This window comes from Chlorocebus sabaeus, chromosome 4 (genome assembly GCF_047675955.1).
Source record: "Chlorocebus sabaeus isolate Y175 chromosome 4, mChlSab1.0.hap1, whole genome shotgun sequence".
Taxonomy (NCBI): Eukaryota; Metazoa; Chordata; class Mammalia; order Primates; family Cercopithecidae; genus Chlorocebus; species Chlorocebus sabaeus.
This window is the reverse complement of record NC_132907.1, coordinates 18,233,369-18,245,005: the sequence shown is the minus strand read 5'-3', so window position 1 is coordinate 18,245,005 and position 11,637 is coordinate 18,233,369. Positions and strand designations below refer to the sequence as shown.

General features: G+C 43.2%; 1 pseudogene; it reads right to left on the bottom strand.

Moving 5' to 3' along the window:
* Positions 1-4,189: 4,189 nt before the first annotated feature.
* LOC103223555 (small ribosomal subunit protein eS1-like) lies at positions 4,190-5,227 on the bottom strand (annotated as a pseudogene).
* Between the last annotated feature and the right edge of the window lie 6,410 nt (positions 5,228-11,637).

Below are 11,637 nucleotides of genomic sequence, written 5' to 3'. Positions count from 1 at the left end.
AACTTGACTGGCGGCTGAGCGTGGTGGCTCACACCTGTAATACCAGCACTTTGGGAGGCTAAGGCAAGCGGATTACTCGAGGCCAGGAGTTTTAGACCAACCTGGCCAACATGGTGAAACTTGTCTCTACCAAAGGCATGGTGTTACATGCCTGTAGTCCCAGCTACTCGGGAGGCTGAGGCAAGAGAATCATTTGAATCCAGGAGGCAGAGGTTACAGTGAGCTGAGAGCACCACTGCACTCCAGCCTGGGCAACAAAGCAAGACTCTGTCTCAAATAATATATATATTATATAATATATATATTATATATGTGTGACATATATGATATATAATATATATGTGACATATATGTTATATATAATCAAATCAGTTTAATCCTTGCACACATTCAAGAAAACACAGAACAATAAAGTTAGGTGAATTAGAAACAGATCCCAGAATTTTAAAGTGTTTAATGAATCTCATAGCAGGTTCCACAGATTAGTGGGGCAGGTATGTATTAATTAAGATATAATGCTGGGATCTTCAGTTAACCATGTGAATATAAATCACTTTAGTATTCTCACCTTATACCATATACAACATAAATTTCAGATTAAGAGTTAAATGTTTAAATTTTTTTTTATTTTTAAGTAATATAAACTCAAAGGAAGTTGAAAAGATAGTACAGAGTTCTGTGTACTCTTTGCCCATCTTCCCCCAAAGATAACATCTTCTGTAGCTGCCATATCGAATATCAAAACCAGGAAATGGATCATTATCATTAATTTGAGTACACACTGTGGCCAGTGTGGTGGCTCATGCCTGTAATCCCAGCACTTTGGGAGGTCGAGGTGGGCAGATCACTTGAGGTCAGGAGTTCAAGACCAGCCTGGGCAACATGGTGAAACCCAGTCTCTACTAAAAATACAAAAATTAGCTAGGCGTGGTGGCGGGCGCCTGTAATCCCAGCTACTCAGGAAGCTGAGGCACAAGAATCGCTTGAACCCGGGAGGTGGAGGTTGTAGCAAGTCAAGGTTGTGCCATTGCATTCCAGCCTGGGCGACAGAGCAAGACTCCGTCTCAAAAACAAACAAACAAAAAAACACAATTTGCTTTTTTTTCACTGTTTTAAAAATCATGATTTGTGTATGTGTATATGTGTAGTCCTATGCAATTTTAAAAGTAAACTTCACTTATTACTTATTTATCTGTTCATTTGTTTAAAGGAACTTCGTTTTTTTTACAGAGCAGTTTTAGGTTCAGAGCAAAATTGAGTGAAAGATACAGAGATTTCCCATATACCTCCCGCCCTGACACAGGCAACGTTCCTTACTAGAGTAGTACATCTGTCACAGCTGGTTAACCAACCTTGACACGTCATTATCACCCGGAATCTGTAGTTTACACTCTTGGTGTACCTTCTGTGGGTCTGGACAAACTTATAGTGATACGGATTCACCATTATGCCTTCGGGCAGAGTAGTTTCACTGTCCTAAAAATTTTCTATGTTCTACGTATTCATTGTCTCTCCTGATCCCTAACCCCTGGCAACCACTGATCTTTTTACATTCTCCCTAGTTTTGCCTTTTCTACAATAGAATGGCATATAGTTGGAATCATACAGTTTGCAGCCTTTTCAAATTAGCTTCCTTCACTTAGTGATAGGTGTTTGTTTCCTCCATGTCTTTTCATAGCTTGATAGCTCATTTATTTTTAGTACTGAATGATAGTCCATTGTCTGGTTGTACCACAGTTTATTTATCCATTCACTTGCTGGAGGACATCTTGGCACTCCCAAGTTTTATTTAAAAAGCTGCTGTAAACATCTATGTGCAGGTTTTTGTATGGACATAAGTTTTTTTGCATGCAATTTTATCCCATTAACAGATTGGTGTAACCACTACCACAAACAAGGTTAAGAACTGTTTCATCACCACAAAAAAACTCCATCATGCTACCTCTTTGTATTTGCTTTCACTTCTACCCCTTCTTTCCCACTCCTTGCTATTCCCAACCTCCAACACACATACATTCCTGTCCCTGACAGCCACTAACTATTCTCCATATTAAAGCTTTATCATTTCAAAAATGTTACGTAATTGGGATCACACAATATGTAACCTTTTGAGATTGTCTTCTTTCACTAAAAATAATACCCTTGAAGTCCATCTAAATTGTTACATGCATCAATAGGTAATTCCTTTTTATTGCTGATGAATATTCTATTTTATGCTTATACCTGAGTTTGTTCAGCCATTCACCAATTGAATGACATTTGGGCTGTTTTCACTATTTTGCTATTATGAATAAATCTATTATGAAAATTTACACACAGCCTTTTGTGTGAATGTTTTTATTTCTCTAGGATAAAAAGTACAAGAATGCAATTGCTGGGTAATATGGTAAAGCTCACTTTGGGAAGAAACTACTAGACTATTTTCCAGAATGATTATATCATTTTACACTCTCCCCGACTATGTATGAGAGATCATTTCTCCACATCCTCTCTAGCACTTGGTATTATTTTATTACATTTTTTATGTTAGCTGGTTCTATAGTTGTGTTAGGAGTTAAATGTTTTAAAAATATCAAATCTCCAGAAGAAAACTAGAAGAAAACATGAGTGAAAATTTTCTGGTTTCTGGCAGGGGAATGACTTTCTAAAGTTAACAGATTCAACCAGATGAAACTTTAAAACTTCTAATGCCCCAAAACATCACTGACAACAACAAATATAAGCAACAAACTGGAGAGAAACATCCATGAAAAATCAACCCTGCATTACTGAGACTCTGAAGCCAGGCACCCAGAAACCTACCCTGTTCCTGTGACTCAAGTTTAGCTTGTCTTTGAGAAATTACAGTCGGTGAAAAAATTAAGTTATTGATACAAATTGCAAAAGGCTTTCCAGAAATGTTTCATCAGTGTTTGGCCTACCAGTAATATGTGAGAGTGACTATGAAAATGGCTTTTTAAAGATAAATTCTTTTCTTTTCTTTTTTTTTGAGACAGGATCTCATCCTGTCACCCAGGCCAGAGTGAGGTTATGTGGTCACTGGTCACTGCTCACTGCAGCCTTGACTTCCCAGGTTCAAGGAATCTTCTCACTTCAGCCTCTTGAGTAGGTGGGACCACAGACATCTGCCACTACGCCCAGCTAATTTTTTTTATTTTTCATAAAGACAGGGTTTGCCATGTTGGCCAGGCTGGTCTTGAACTCCTGGGCTCAAGTGATCCTCCTGCCTTGTCCTCCCAGAGTGCTGGGATTACAGGCATGAGCTACAATGCTGGCCCAATATACATTTTTTGAAAAACCAACCCTGGATCTTAACATATGAGCAAAGGACAGAAAAAAAAACCCCACAAATGGAATAAAAATTTTAAAACATGAGAAAAATATTGTAAATCATTAAAAATTAAAATTCAAAATTACCTAGGAAATATATACTTATTAAAACATCAAAAACAGATCATGTGTAATACTTAGTCTCACTGGGAGTGGGACGAGGCCTGCATTCTTATATATTGTTCCCTTCTACTGGTTTCCATCTTTCCTGGTCTTATTCCCCTGGTGCCTCACTCCTGCTCCTGTGTATCACTCCCAAGTAAACTACCTGATATGACCTTTGTCTGAGATTCTGCCTGTAAGAGAACCAAGCTATGAGAGTTGGTAACAGTAGTTTTAAAAATCAGCCTCTCAGGATGGGATTTTGGAGTGCAGTGGTGACAACCTGGGCAGGCAGTAACATCACAGTCACCAAGACTGTCACCTGCACAGGTACAGGTAGAAGGTGATACATTGGGTTATATGACAACTTTGACACTTGAATGGAGTTGGGGCAATAAAATTACAAAGATTTGGGAACTGGTCAGATTTTGTTAACTCTTTGGAAGTCTTGACAAACAAATGATTCAGGTTAGCTAAGTATCAACTGAGGTATGATGTGAAAGCCAGAGGCCTCTAGCCGTTGTAGGGTAGAATGTGGTTAAAATCGGTCCCAGGAGCTAATTATAAGGGTGACAGAACTGCAAAGGACAGCTAACTCATGGCTTCAACAAGTCTTTTTATTTATTTTTATTTTTATTTTTATTTTTATTTTTTTAACAAATAGGACTTTTTATGTCCCACTGTTATAAGTCTGAACTTTAGATAGATTCTTGGGCTGGTGCTTCATATCCATCAGCTCATTCAACTTGAACACCTGTCTCATCCCCAGTGGCTTTTCCAGAACTACTACCTTCACCATGAAGCTCCATGACTTTTCCCAATTCAAACTTGGGCTTCTTCAGCATTTTCAGTCTTCTAACGAAGACATCATGGAGAGGATAAATAGATAGTCAAGCCTTTTCTGTGTCTTTTCAGCACTGTCTGGAATCAATTTATTGACCAATGCTTTCAAGTCATTTGTCTGCACCTCCCAGGTCATGATTTCCATCATCTTCTTCAGGATTTGGCAGACCTGTTGATGCTGAACATAACAGGTCTTCTATATCCGATTGGTGTGTTGTTTTTTTTTTTTTTTTTTAAAGTAAAATCAACACAGAACAGACAAAGCAAGTAACCATTGGTAGTCTTTTTTTTTGAGTTGGAGTCTCACTCTGTCAACCAGGCTGGAGTGCAGTGGTGTGATTTCGGCTCACTGCAACCTCTGCCTCCCAGGTTCAAGTGATTCTCCTGCCTCAGCCTCTTGAGTAGCTGAGATGACAGGTGTCTGCCACCACACCTGGCTAATGTTTGTATTGTTAGTAGAGATGGGGTTTCACCATGTTGGCCAGGCTGGTCTCAAACTCCTGACGTCAGGTGATCCACCCGCCTTGGCCTCCCAAAGTGCTGGGATTATAGGAGTGAGCCACTGCCCAGTGGTAGTCTTGACATTGACATGAGCTTCAATCATTGTCTGCTATTTTTTGACCATGGAGCACATTTTGTCATGGGTAAGATCCATGGCATGGAAGTTGGGCAGTTTTTGCCCAGATATCTTCAGTAATCAGCTTACATTTTCCAAATGCAACTTCATTATTCTGCAAATCAGCAAGACTCACTTCAAACACATGACGCTTGAGGCCATCGGATGCAGTTTTGGTTCCTTGGGTCCTGGTGACTAGGGTCTTTCCAATATTTCTTATATTGAACACAGCAGGTGCTTTCACATAATACCAATCTTTCTTAGAAAATGGAACCACGTTCTTCTTGGCTCTCTTTTTGCTGCCTTTGTAAGGCACTTGTTCTTGCCAACCACCATGGTGCTGCTCAGACAGCCCAAAGGGTGGAAATGCCAATAAGTCTTTTATGGTAAAAGTCAGGGCCCTGATAGAAAAAGAGAGACTCCGAGACTTGATTTAGGGATATTTGGATGCATGAATCTGAGACGCAAGCTCTCATGCGTCTCTGAATTCTCTCCCCTTGCAGACCAGAGCAGATGCCCCTTGCCTGGGAACCGGGCTAAAGCTTCACCTGATCTGTACTATTCAAGATGACCCTGCCTCTTTTTATTGTCTTCAGACCAGTTATGAAGATTATGTCTCAGCACAGTCTGAACAGAGAAACACAGCTCCCTGCTCCAAGAGTAAATATCTAACATACCAAAGACATTGCCGGGCTTGGTTAATGTGTCCCAGTAGCAACCAAGGATCACATAGGGATGTAGATCTTAAAGGAATAAGATTGTGTGTGTGAATGGGGGGTGGCAAGTGTGTATTTCTGGTAAGAGTAGAATATAAATAAGATGGGATGGAGGGCAATGTATTGATATAGGAGCCCTCTCTCATGACTTGAAGTTTAACATCAGGGAAAAGACACCTAGAACCTGTCCTAATAGACGGCTAGAATAGCTCCTTAAAGTTTCTGCTAACAATGGCCTAAAAGAAATGAGGTGAAAATGCCTCAGCAGAGTATTCATGAAGGGTTCAGAAAGTTCAGATATGTGGGAATGTTAGAGTGGATTGATGCAAAACCATGGGAGCCACTACTGTGCTGTATTCCTCAGGGAGGCAGAGAGAGTATTCCTGTCAGTAGGGTAACAAGGGTACAGGTGAGGGAGGCACTGACATCTTTGAGAAGTCTGATGATGGCCATCCTTGATAGGGACCAGGGTTGATAGCAGGAGATGCTGTCATGGAAATAGGCTCCCTATGGGAATCATACAAACATACTTGAAAAAATAACTAGGAACAAGTGACAGTTAAGCCCCTGCTCACAAGACATGAAGAAAACAGGAGAGACTCCTAGAGAATTATCTTTGAACACTTGCCTGAAAAACCAAAACAAAGCAAATAAAAAACACCTTTGTGATAAACCTTTTGTTTTAAACACTCAACAGAGATCTTTCTGTAAATCTTTTATGGGGATGAAGATTTGCCTTCGGTGGTTGTAAATCATCACTATGTTGGGGTTGCTAACACAGGAGTTTATCCTCTTCTTTTTTTTTTTTTTTAGACTGAGTCTCACTGTGTCACCAGGCTGGAGTGCAGTGGTGCAATCTCGGCTCACTGCAACCTCCGCCTTCCAGGTTCAAGCGATTCTCCTACCTCAGCCTCCCGAGTAGCTGGGACTACAGGCACATGCCACTATGCCCAGCTAATTTTTGTATTTTTAGTAGAGATGGGGTTTTACCATGTTGGCCATGATGGTCTCCATCTCTTGACCTTGCAATCCACCTGTCTTGGCCTCCCAAAGTGCTGGGATTACAGGCGTGAGCCACCGTGCCCCACCAGGAGTTTATCTTCTCTATGGAGTGAGCCTAATGCCAGTCAGGACCAGGATGAGCATGCTTTTTGCAACATTCCTTGTATCCAACATCCTTTGCCATGTCACTCTATAGATGCTCTCACTAAAGTGATGGCCAATTTCCCTACCTTTCGAATCTGGGCTTTGGTATATGGGATGTTAACAACAGCTCCCAAACAGAGGATCACAAAGTACTTGCATGATCCCACTCCCTCTTGTGTTCCTCTAGCATGCCATGAGAACACGCCTGGGCCAGCCTGCTGAAGGAGCTGAGCTGAGTCATCCCAGTCACCCAGCTGACAGCCAGCTGACTCTTAGCAGTGAGAGGCACTCCCACAAAGCTGCTCTGCTGACCACCCCAGACACAAGAGCAAAATAAATGTTTACCATTACATGTCACTGAGGCTTTGTGGTTATTTATTATGTAGGATTATTATGGAAAGAGCTATCTGATAGATACCATGAGGCAGATATGTAAGCATGAAAATTACTTTGAACAGGAAGAAGACATGATTACCTTCAGGAGTCTATTGACCTTCTCTTTTCTGCAGTTGCACAGTTGGAACCTGGAGAGAAGGAAGAATACTAGTGGTGGAGTTGAACAATAAGAACAACAACAACACCTATAACCAGTAAAGGTAATGGTCTCATCTAACAAAATCCCACTCCCAACACATGAGCATGAAGTGCCCCGGCTGGGCAGGGAGGGGTTTGCTGCTGTGTGTGGCTGCCTTCCTGGCCTCCTGGCCTCACCAGGTCCCTGTTCCCCATCATCCTTCCTATGCAGTCTCAATTCAACAAATATTTACTGAAGCCCCATGCTGCCTGCTCTCCCGCTGAGGGGGGAGGACACCTGTTTCAAGAGGAGCCCTAGTACACTTCCTGCCCCCTGGCACCAGCTCTTGCTGAAGAGACATTTACACAAGCGTAGGGAGAGCACTGAACTTGGAGTCTGGTGATCCAGATTCATGTCCCAGCTCAGCCACCCACAAGCCTTGGGCCCACAGAGAAATTCTATCTCCTGCTCACACCTCAGTTTTCTCCTTTCTAAAACAAAGATAATAATCCCAAGCTCACACATGTGGGAGAGGATTCACGAGAACGGAAAGACACCGTAGGAGTCGGAAAGGACTCCCAAGGGACAGGGGTGGGTGCCACCAAGACCAGGCACTAAGATGGCCAGAGGACATTAACTCCTGGCTCTTCAAGGGGGAGAGAGTATGGATGCTCACTCAGGATGTGGAACCACAGAGTTGGAGGGAGCCTAAAATAAGCCTTGCTCCACAGGGAAGAGGGAGACCCAGGCCTGGTGGGGCCTGGCTGCTCCTGCTGGAATTAGACTTTCATGGACTTGGTGTCTGACCCAGCCCGAGCGATGTTTCCTTTGCAGCTCTTGTTGGAAGCTTCCACAAGTAGCACAGCCCATTCCCTGCCACCTGCCAACTCCAACCACAGACTTAGCTCAATGTAGAATGTCAGAGGGACACAAATATGGCCTTTTGCCTCAGGCTGTTCCCACCTGGGGTGTAACTGCAGGAGCCTGAGGCTTCCTGGGATTTGGGTTGCTTCTCAGAAGCTCAAAAACAGTTACCCATGGATCAAAATCCCCATGTGATCAGAGCATCAATCTACTTCAAAACCAAAGCATCAATCCACTTCGAAACTAGATTTGGGCCAGCTGTAGTGGCTCATACCTGTAATCCCAGCATTTTGGAGGCTGAAGTATAGTGACTCACACCTGAAATCCCAGCATTTTGGGAGGCTGAAGTATAGTGGCTCACACCTGTAATCACAGCATTTTGGGAGGCTGAGGTGGGAGGACTGCTTGAGGCCTGGAGTTCAATACCAACCTGGGCAACATCGTGAGACTCTGTCTCTACAAGAAATTAAAAAATTAGCCAGGCATAGTGGTGCACGCCTGTAGTCCTAGCTACTTGGGAGGTTGAGGTTGCAGTGAGCTGAGATTGTGCCACTGACCTCTAGCCTGGGCAACAGAGCAAGATCCTGTCTTAAAAAAAAAAAAGAAAGAAAAGAAAAGAAACAAACAAAAAACCAAAACATATTCGGTATCCAGGGCTCTAATCTTGGAGAGACTAGGCTGGAAAAAACCTGTAGTCTCATCTATGACCTGAGGGACGACTGTACTGATAGGAAGGGGATGGGTGGTGTAGAACCCGGATAACAGGGACCAGGAAGCAAGACAAGGCCAGCTTTATCCAGGGCCATGCTACGGAGGGAGAACTTCATTTGAGGGTGGACTTTCTGGGGGCCACAGGCTCCTCTAAGCCTGGATGAGACCCCTCAGGTTGGTCCTGAGTTGATGAAATCCCCTTGCTTCCTTCCCTTTCCATGTTGGAAAATGCACACTCATCCCTTGAATTTGCTACTTTTGGCCACATGAGCAGCTTCATCTGGTTCTTCCTGACCTAGAAACTCCACACGTTGTGGGTGTCTTGTGGCAGGGTGCCCGGCCCCTCTCCAGGACGCTCTGCTGAGCTTCCACACTCATCAAACAGCTTCCAGTAATTAATTCAGCCTCAGCACGCCACTCCCCAAACGGAGAGGAGATCCCCTCCTTGGAGGCACAGTTTGCTGACGCCCTGAGTGATGCAATGATTCCTAGGAAGGCTTTGGGGAGGCAGCATTTGACAAGGGGTGGGGCTTAGAAACCCAGCTGGGGCAGAAAACTCTGAGCACCAGCACAACCGCGCAGACCTGTGACTGGGGTCACACTATAGCAGAAGCAGATCAAGACCCCCTCCCCACATCCTGGTGGACCCTGAAAGGATTTGGAAAAGGCCACATTTCCTGTAAATACCATTTGTATGGACAGCAGTCCTCTGGCAGTCACAGTTACAGGGACTCCGTCCTAGGTTTTTATCCACTCAGATGGGGGACCTAGAAGAGGGTGCCCTTCCCCCCTCTAGCATAAAGATGTCTTCGGGCTCACAGCAGCCCCCTAAGACCTGACCTGGGTGCAGACCTCTCCATGGTGGCACCAGATCTTTCTTCAGCTCTGCGGGGTGCTCTTTTGCAGTTTCTAACATAGCCGTGGCAGCTAAGCAGACACTTGTCTTAAAATCCTCATTGCAGCTCCTCTTGGGTGCTACTGAGAGCCCTTTGGCAAAGCTCGAGAGCTTGCCCACACTATCAGTGTTCAGCCAGGCCCTGCCCTGTGTATAAACAGGAAATCTTCAAGTTCCAATGTGCACCTTCTTCAAGCAATAAAGGCTCTTAACAAGCTCCACAGTAAAAGACACTGACCCAGAAAAGCAAACTTCCACAGAGGGGAGGCTGCGTTAATGGAGTCGACCAGTCATTAGTGCCAACCCCATGACTTTAATGATTTGCACAGATGACCTGGACGGGAAGAGTAAAAGCAGGCCTTTCAAAGAGCTGCAGAGTGTGGAAATTCAGGAAGTGTAGCCCACTAGCAGGACGTGCCAAGTAATTATGAAGAAGGGAACAAAAGTGGAAAGAAAGAATCACAGGAAAACTCTAGAAGGAGTTGAAAGAAACTAAGTTTTGAAAGAAAAAGTGGGTGAAAGAAAACAAAAACAAATAGCAAAAGAAAAATGTGTTCATCTGTCACAGGGAAGAATGACCTTCCTGCAGATCAGAAGCCAACTGGGTTATTGTTAGTAGGTGATTTCCCAGGGCCGGCACCCAGCAAACAGCTGCAGGGCAAAGGTAAACAGGATGACGGGGGGAAGGATGATACAATTTCATAGGAAGTGCTGTTATTCCTATGTAATATTTACATTAAAATCTCATTTAGGTTCACTGTCTTATTTTCTTGAAAAAAGCTGGCAAATTTTCAGCCTCTTCCCATGAAAGAAATCATACAATGCCCCTTTAAAATGTCATATCTGTCACATTTGAAAATCAACCACAAAAAAAGAAAAAGAAAAAATAATGCCCATATAGAAGAAATACCTTTCTGATTTTGAAATAGGGAGTTCCATTCTTTCTAAGGCTGGATTTTCTATCTGATAGTAAATTAGAGACCTTGGAAAGAATATTCACTTTTTTAGGCCACAATAAAAATAGCTATAATAACAACAGTGGTTACTCTTACTTGTGAATACATTTTGGAGAGAGAGTCAATTCCAAAAAACTAACACAGGGAAGAATTTTTTTTTTTTTTTTTTGAGACGGAATCTCGCTCTGTCGTCCAGGCTGGAGTGCAGTGGCCGGATCTCAGCTCACTGCAAGCTCTGCCTCCCGGGTTTACACCATTCTCCTGCCTCAGCCTCCCGAGTAGCTGGGACTACAGGCGCCCGCCACCTCGCCTGGCTAGTTTTTTGTATTTTTTTAGTAGAGACGGGGTTTCACCGTGTTAGCCAAGATGGTCTCGATCTCCTGACCTTGTGATCCGCCTGTCTTGGCCTCCCGGGAAGAATTCTTATAAGGCATTTACCATAAACAATATTATCTTTTCTTTCCCACCCCCCTAACCCTGACTCAAGACTATTCTCAATGGTTTATGTATATTAACTCTTTTAATCCCAACACTAATTGCATAAGGTAGCTATGATTATCATTTCCTCTTTACAGATGCGGAAAAACACAGCACAGAGAGGTTGAGCAACTTGCTCAAGATACACAGCTAGTAAGTGCTGAGGCTGAGATTTGAACCCAGCTGTCCTGGTGCCACGGTCCAAGCTTTTCAACAGTAAACTATGCTGCTAGTAAGGACACCCCAAACCACACAGATGAAATTATGTCTAAAAGTAGAGTGTTGACTTTAAATGAATATTTGTGTTAAGTATTAGGTCACAAGCTAGGCTGTAACATGGGGTCCCACTTAAAGTTACTTTCATAGGGTCTCAAATATTTTATCATAAAGCCAAAAGAGTCAATCTTTCCAAGTTGTGTTTTCCCTAAAGTTATCTTCCTTCTAGAGGTGAGAGGGATCCCCAGTGT